Source organism: Chrysochloris asiatica, unplaced genomic scaffold (assembly GCF_000296735.1).
Source record: "Chrysochloris asiatica unplaced genomic scaffold, ChrAsi1.0 scaffold00222, whole genome shotgun sequence".
NCBI classification, from domain to species: Eukaryota; Metazoa; Chordata; class Mammalia; order Afrosoricida; family Chrysochloridae; genus Chrysochloris; species Chrysochloris asiatica.
In genome coordinates, this window is record NW_006408740.1 from 3261383 (window position 1) to 3267636 (window position 6254).

General features: G+C 40.7%; 1 pseudogene; it reads right to left on the minus strand.

Moving 5' to 3' along the window:
- Positions 1-2312: 2312 nt before the first annotated feature.
- On the minus strand, positions 2313-3026 carry LOC102823652 (annotated as a pseudogene).
- Positions 3027-6254: the final 3228 nt, after the last annotated feature.

Genomic DNA, 6254 nt, shown 5'->3' on the forward strand with positions numbered 1-6254 from the left:
TTCTGACCCATAGCGACCCTGTATAGGGTTTCTGAGGAGCAGCTGGTGAGCTTGACCCGCCGACCTTGTGTTTCAAATTGTCTTTGCAGTCCAGTGCATTAACCCACAGTGCCACACCAGGACTAGAGCTTGCCAATTAGAGACAGTATCATTTGCAAAGGCATACAGATCCCCGAATGCGTTAAACCATGGCACTATAATTACAGCAGGGAGATACCCTCCCAGAAAAGCTACTTAATTGTCTTTGCATGCTGGCAAAATTAGTCATAATGCTTCATGGTGGTATATCCTTGCTTTGGATTTCTGGTATGGCAATGTAAGATCAGCACTGGAAGGTGAACCACAAGGTTCAAGCCCACCAGCTGCTCCTCAGAAACGAAGGTTGCTATGAGTTGGAACCAACTCGATGGCACTTAAAAACAATTCTTGCCTTAATGTGAATTTATGTAACACTTGTATATGCCTTACTTCTCTCTCTTTTTTTTTTTTTTTGCCTTACTCCTCTTACAGAGTTGAATGTGGGAGACCTTTTCAGTTATTTATATCTACCAGTGTGATGCTTTTCTGGAGTACTTGTTTCACTCTACTATGTTTGCTTGTTGTTGTTAAGTGCCATCAAGTTGTTTCCAACCCATAGCGACCCTGTATAGGGTTTCCGAGGAGCAGCTGGTGAGCTTGAACCACTGACCTTGCAGTTTAAACGGCTTTGCAGTCTGGTGCATTAACCCACAGAGCCACACCAGGACTCCGTTTAGTTAACAGAAATGGTTGGTTTCTCATGATGCTTGTCTTAGTTATCCAGTGCTGGTATAATAGAAATACCACAGGTGAATGGCTTTAACAGAAATGTATTCTTTCACAATTTCAGAGGCTAGAAGTCCAAATTCAGAGCATTAGCTCTGGAGAAAGTTCCTTGTCCTCTTTCTGCATTTCTAGACCCATTATTCCTTGAATATCTCCATGTTAGGGCCATCAGTATTTCCCTGGGTCTAGGAGTTTCACAAAGGATACACTCCACTCCTGGCTATTCTTTCTTGGTGGTAGTAGGCCCCCCCTTTCTCTGCTCACCTCTCTCTCCTTTTGTCTTTGTAAGAGGAAAGATGTTGCAGGCCACAATCCTAGAAAAGTCCCTTAAATCTGTGTTGAGATGGGATTATAAGAGTATTGCAGCCCACCCTTAATCTTCTTAATTGGTTTATCACATCAGATCACAACCTAGGGAATTACCACATAACTGCCATGTTACTTCATTACATAGCTACCAAACTGTTGGGAATCATGACCCATCCAAGTTGACACATATTTTGGGAGGTGGGGAAGATACAATTCAATCTATGACAGTGCTCAATATATTGTTCATTTCAGGAATTAAAATACCTTTAATAAACTGGAGTTGCCTAGTGAGGACGAAAGTTTCCAGTTACATAGTTAGGTTCAAACAATGTAGTAGCATAGGTATCATCCTATAAATAGTACAGTCAGTATATCTGCTCATTAGATAACCATTTTTGACCATTAACTAGTTATTGGACAGTAGATTCTAGTAGGGTTTGTTATAATTCTTCCATTGCTAATCAGAGATTAGGTATGATAGTAGCAGAGAGTACAGCTGTTAAGCTGGAAAAAGATTGTAAGTGTAAGTGATGGTTGTTGTTGTTAGGTGCCATCAAGTCGGTACCGACCCATAGCGACCTTATGCACAGCAGAACGAAATACTGCCCAATCCTGGGCCAATCTCATTGTTGTTGCCATGCTTGAGTCCATCGATGCTGCCACTTGGCCAATCCATCTCGTTGGGGGTTTTCCTCTTTTTCTCTGACCCTCCACATTACCAAACGTGATATCCTTCACCAGTGACTTGTCCCTTCTGACAATATGTCTGAAGTATGAGAGACGATGTTTGGCCATCTTGGCTTCCAAGGAGCACTCTGGCTGCACTTCTTCCAAAACGGATCTATTGGTTCTTTTGGCAGCCCATGGTACTTTCAGTATTCTCATCCAACTCCATAACTCAAAAGCTTCAGTTCTTCTATGGTCTTGCTTATTCACTGTCCAGCTTTCACATGCATATGAGGTTATTGAAAATACCATGGCTTGGGTCAGGCGCACCTTAGTCCTCAAGCTGACATCTTTGCTCTTCAATACTTTTAACAGATGTCCAGAAAGCTACTTAGTGTTTTAAAAACAAATGCTTAATCAAATAAAACAAATTTTATAGCAACTAAGTTTTGGAGATCCCTGTATGACAGCCTTCTGTAAATTAAGCACGACAAAAAGTTGGCATAGCGTTTCCTGAGAAAGGCAGGAGTTCTTCAGGCAGGTATGGAAGGAGATGGTAGTTCTTTTTCAGGCATCTTCACTGCCATTTCATAGTTGGGCCAGACATACCATGGAGGTGTTTCAAAGGCAGGGTGCACAGCAATCTCCAGCAAGTTTCTGTTGTTGTTGTATTTATAGCAATTCTAAACACATTTTATCAGATAAGCATTAAAGATGATGAAAAAGACAAAGAACACAAGAAGGATGAACAGGAGGCAATTGGAGTCCAATGCCAAGAGGTCATCTTTGTAGGGAAGATGAGGTAGTTGATCCAGATATTCTTTGATTCTTGGCAATTAGGTGAGAGAACCGATAGCAGTCAAGCAACTGAGAAGGAAGTCAAAAAGGTGATAACAGAAGAATGAAATCAGCCAACCCACTTGATAAGAAATTCTTCCACACACCATCATTGAACTGATTATAAACCTAAGAATAGAGACAGCAAAACAACATACTCATTATCTGCCATCCTCTCAGATGAATAGTAATTACCAATCCCTTCATACTGAATGTTGACAGCTGGCACTGAGTTTGGATGAGTCACATATATAGTTAACAAAATAGTAATCAGTAAGTTTACCATCATAAACCAGGTACCCAGGATGATCGTCTGGTGCAGACATGGCAACAGCTGCAGCAGCACCAGTGCTGTAGAACTGTTTCCTGCGGCTCCACTTGAATGTCATGGACATCATTGGGAATGTTGCGGGTCTCCCTCTTGGCTGGGTCCCTGGAAAAGGTTTCCTGTTAAGTAGTGGAACCCAGATAACTCTTGTCACTGTCTCCGAGACCAGATGATGCATCTGCCAGTTCACCCACCCACCTTGTGCTTAGTCCCCGCCCTTTATGTCTTGAGTGGTTGACCATTCCATGATGAGCATACCTCACTAATGTTGTTGTTGTTCCCCCTATATACTTATCCACTGCTGGGTTGAATACTGAGCCATTAGGATAAGTTTCATTTCAGACATTCCAGCTGTATTCTCAGGTTCCTCCAGTCTCTTTCTGACCAGTAAGCCTCTTCTTTTTTTTTTTTTTGAGTTTTGAGTTTTGTTCCAAATTATCTCCCACTCTGTCTGTGACCTTCTAATGTGATCTCTTTCAGAACAGTGGGTAGTGTAGCTGGACACCATCTAGTTCTTTTAGTCTCTGTAGTGGAGACTTGTGTTCATGGGTTCTATTAATTAGTCCATTGAACTAATTGATTCCATGCATCTTCAATTTTCATCACTCTTCTTTTTTCTGCACATGGAGATAACCAATAGTTGCACCATAGGTTACCACTCAGGATCTTTTAATAAAAGATCCCACTTGATAGCGAAGTAGGATATAGAACAATATGTTTGTAGACTGTGTTACATGTCATCCTCACTTAAAATGAGAAATCTATTTGTAAACTGGTAATTTCTTTGGGACATTATCCCCCAAAACTTTATGTAAAGTCTCAATGATTTATTTCATCATTCTTCCACCCAAGCTTCATGATAAATTTTATGTTTGTTCCTGCTTTAATTTCAGCAGAATTCATGTTACTCTGATAGGGACTCTTTTCAAATTGGTTAAGTGCCTCAAACTAGATCCTGTGCAGACGTGTTGTATTGTAATAAGTTAGTACAAGTGTATTTTGGTGTAAAACAATTTTGAAATCCATCGTTTTTTCATAATATGATTTTTTTTGTGAACTCTGAAGACCCTTTGTATGTATGTGTGGTGGCACAAGTCTTTTTCCTAGGTTTATTATTTTCCTAGGTTAAGGGCAGTTTAATGACTTCCACTTGACTTTTCCTACCATATTATCCCATATTCCACATGTCAGGTATCCAATGTGAGGGTTCTGTCAGTTGCTGTGTATGCCTATTCTAATTATGCTTTCTGGAACTAGGAAAGTGGGGAAGACCCATTGGGCCCACTGTGAGATGGACCTGAGCTAAGACTCCTTGAATAATGTGGCCTCCATATGCCCCTAATTTGACTGTTGGAATACTTTGGCATTTTACATCTCCTGAATTAGTGTCAATTTAGTGCTAGTTAGTAATTCCTGAAAATTATGTTGATTTCCTTTTCCCCAATTAATAGTTGTAAAAGGCTGTAGAGTACTTGGGGGAAGGTTGTGAGGACGAGTAACAGTATGCATTTTGACCAGGTTAATGGGGTCCTTTGCTCAAAGGAACTTGGCCCCCTTTACTCAATGGGTTGTGGATTTATAAATTGGCTCAGGTCTGAGAATTGATTGAGGGAGTGTAATTCTTTAATGGTGATTCAAGTTAGACTGCCTATAGGACAGTTCACTTGACCTAGAATTTTTCTGCTTGTACAGATCAAGGAAATATTTAATAGGTTTCCTATCTATTTCACTCTTGAAAAGAAATAGACATAATGCCTAATAACCAGTGCCATAAATTATTACTGCTTTGAATCTGCTGTCCATTACAGTAATCACCCATGTAATGTCTTTGTTAATTAAGTGCTGTCACTTGGCTACCACGGTGTCCAGTCACCCCCATTGTAGTTAAGTGTGTTAATTCTGACTTACATAACTATCATAAGAATCTTCAGGGATTCTGGGTTTCCCTTCACAAATGTTTTCCTCAACATTGTAAAAGGTATGTCCTCTTTGCAGTTCATAAGCGTCTATAGGTCTAATCTGATAAATCCACTCTTACATCCCAATTTCCCTAAGCCTTTTGATGCCTTGGTAGCATTGTTGTTGTTGTTGTTAAGTGCCATCGAGTCGGGTCCGACCCATAGCGACCCTGTACAAGGTTTCCAAGGGTGTAAATCTTTACGGGAGTAGAAAGCCTCATCTTTCTCCCGCGGAGCGGCTGGTAGTTTCGAACCGCTGACCTTAAGGTTCGCAGCCCGATTCGTAACCTTGGTAGCGTAGTGGTTATGAATTGGGATGCTAATCTCACGGTCAGCAGTTCGAAACTACCAGCTGTTCTGCGGGAGGAAAATGAGGCTTTCTTTTCCCATAAAGATTTACAGTCTCTGAAACCTTGTATAGGGTCGCTGTGAGTTGGAACCGACTCCACAGTACATAACAACAACAACACAGCTTACTAAGGCATATCCTGTGAACCAACTAAATAAATTTTAAATACTCTACTGAACTCTTGAGCTGAAACATGGAATGAAGAATCTGTCATAGTGGGCCCATATAGACTCAACTTTATATACTTTGCACCATTGTCTCACATCATAAATAACCATTTTCATAAATATTCTATACCAGGTTTCTGTTTGTACATATTAGAAAAATCAAGCATTCTTTTTCGAGTGTAGCGTAACTCTTTCTAAGTCATATTTTGTACTTCACCTTTTGGAGCTTGCTGGGACTTAATTGTAGTTACAGTGATAGGAGCAAAAATGGTGTGGTGGTGGTTCCTGGAAACATTCATTAATGTCTTATAGGACATCTAACTTAGATAATGACTCAGATAGAGCCCCAGGCATCACTGCAGGCAATTTCTCAGATCATGACACACACACAATAACCATGTTTTAAGTGCCTCAAGTGGGTTCCAACTCATAGTGATGCTGTATAGGGTTTTTAAGGAGGGAACTGGTGGTTTTGAACTGTTGACCTTGTGGTTCACAGTCCAGTGCTGATCCTACAGTACCACACCATAGATAGGTTAATCTCATTAGATGGGGCTAAGAATGGTTTCATTGTCAGGAATGATTCAACAGAATTTAGTGGCTCAGTGATTAGCAGGTTAGATGGCAGATTGCTGGGTGCAGAGTCAGATGAATGCAAGGTTAGAAGAAGGCAAGATAGCAGGCTGCAGACTCACGGACTAATGGATTTCAATATGATCAGACAGTATGGCAGGCCACTGGCTCGAGTTTGAAGAACCAGAGATCAGATGACGATGAACCAGATGCAGGATCCAAATGTCTAGCAAAAAGCAAAAAAGCTTTGCCAAAATGTCCAT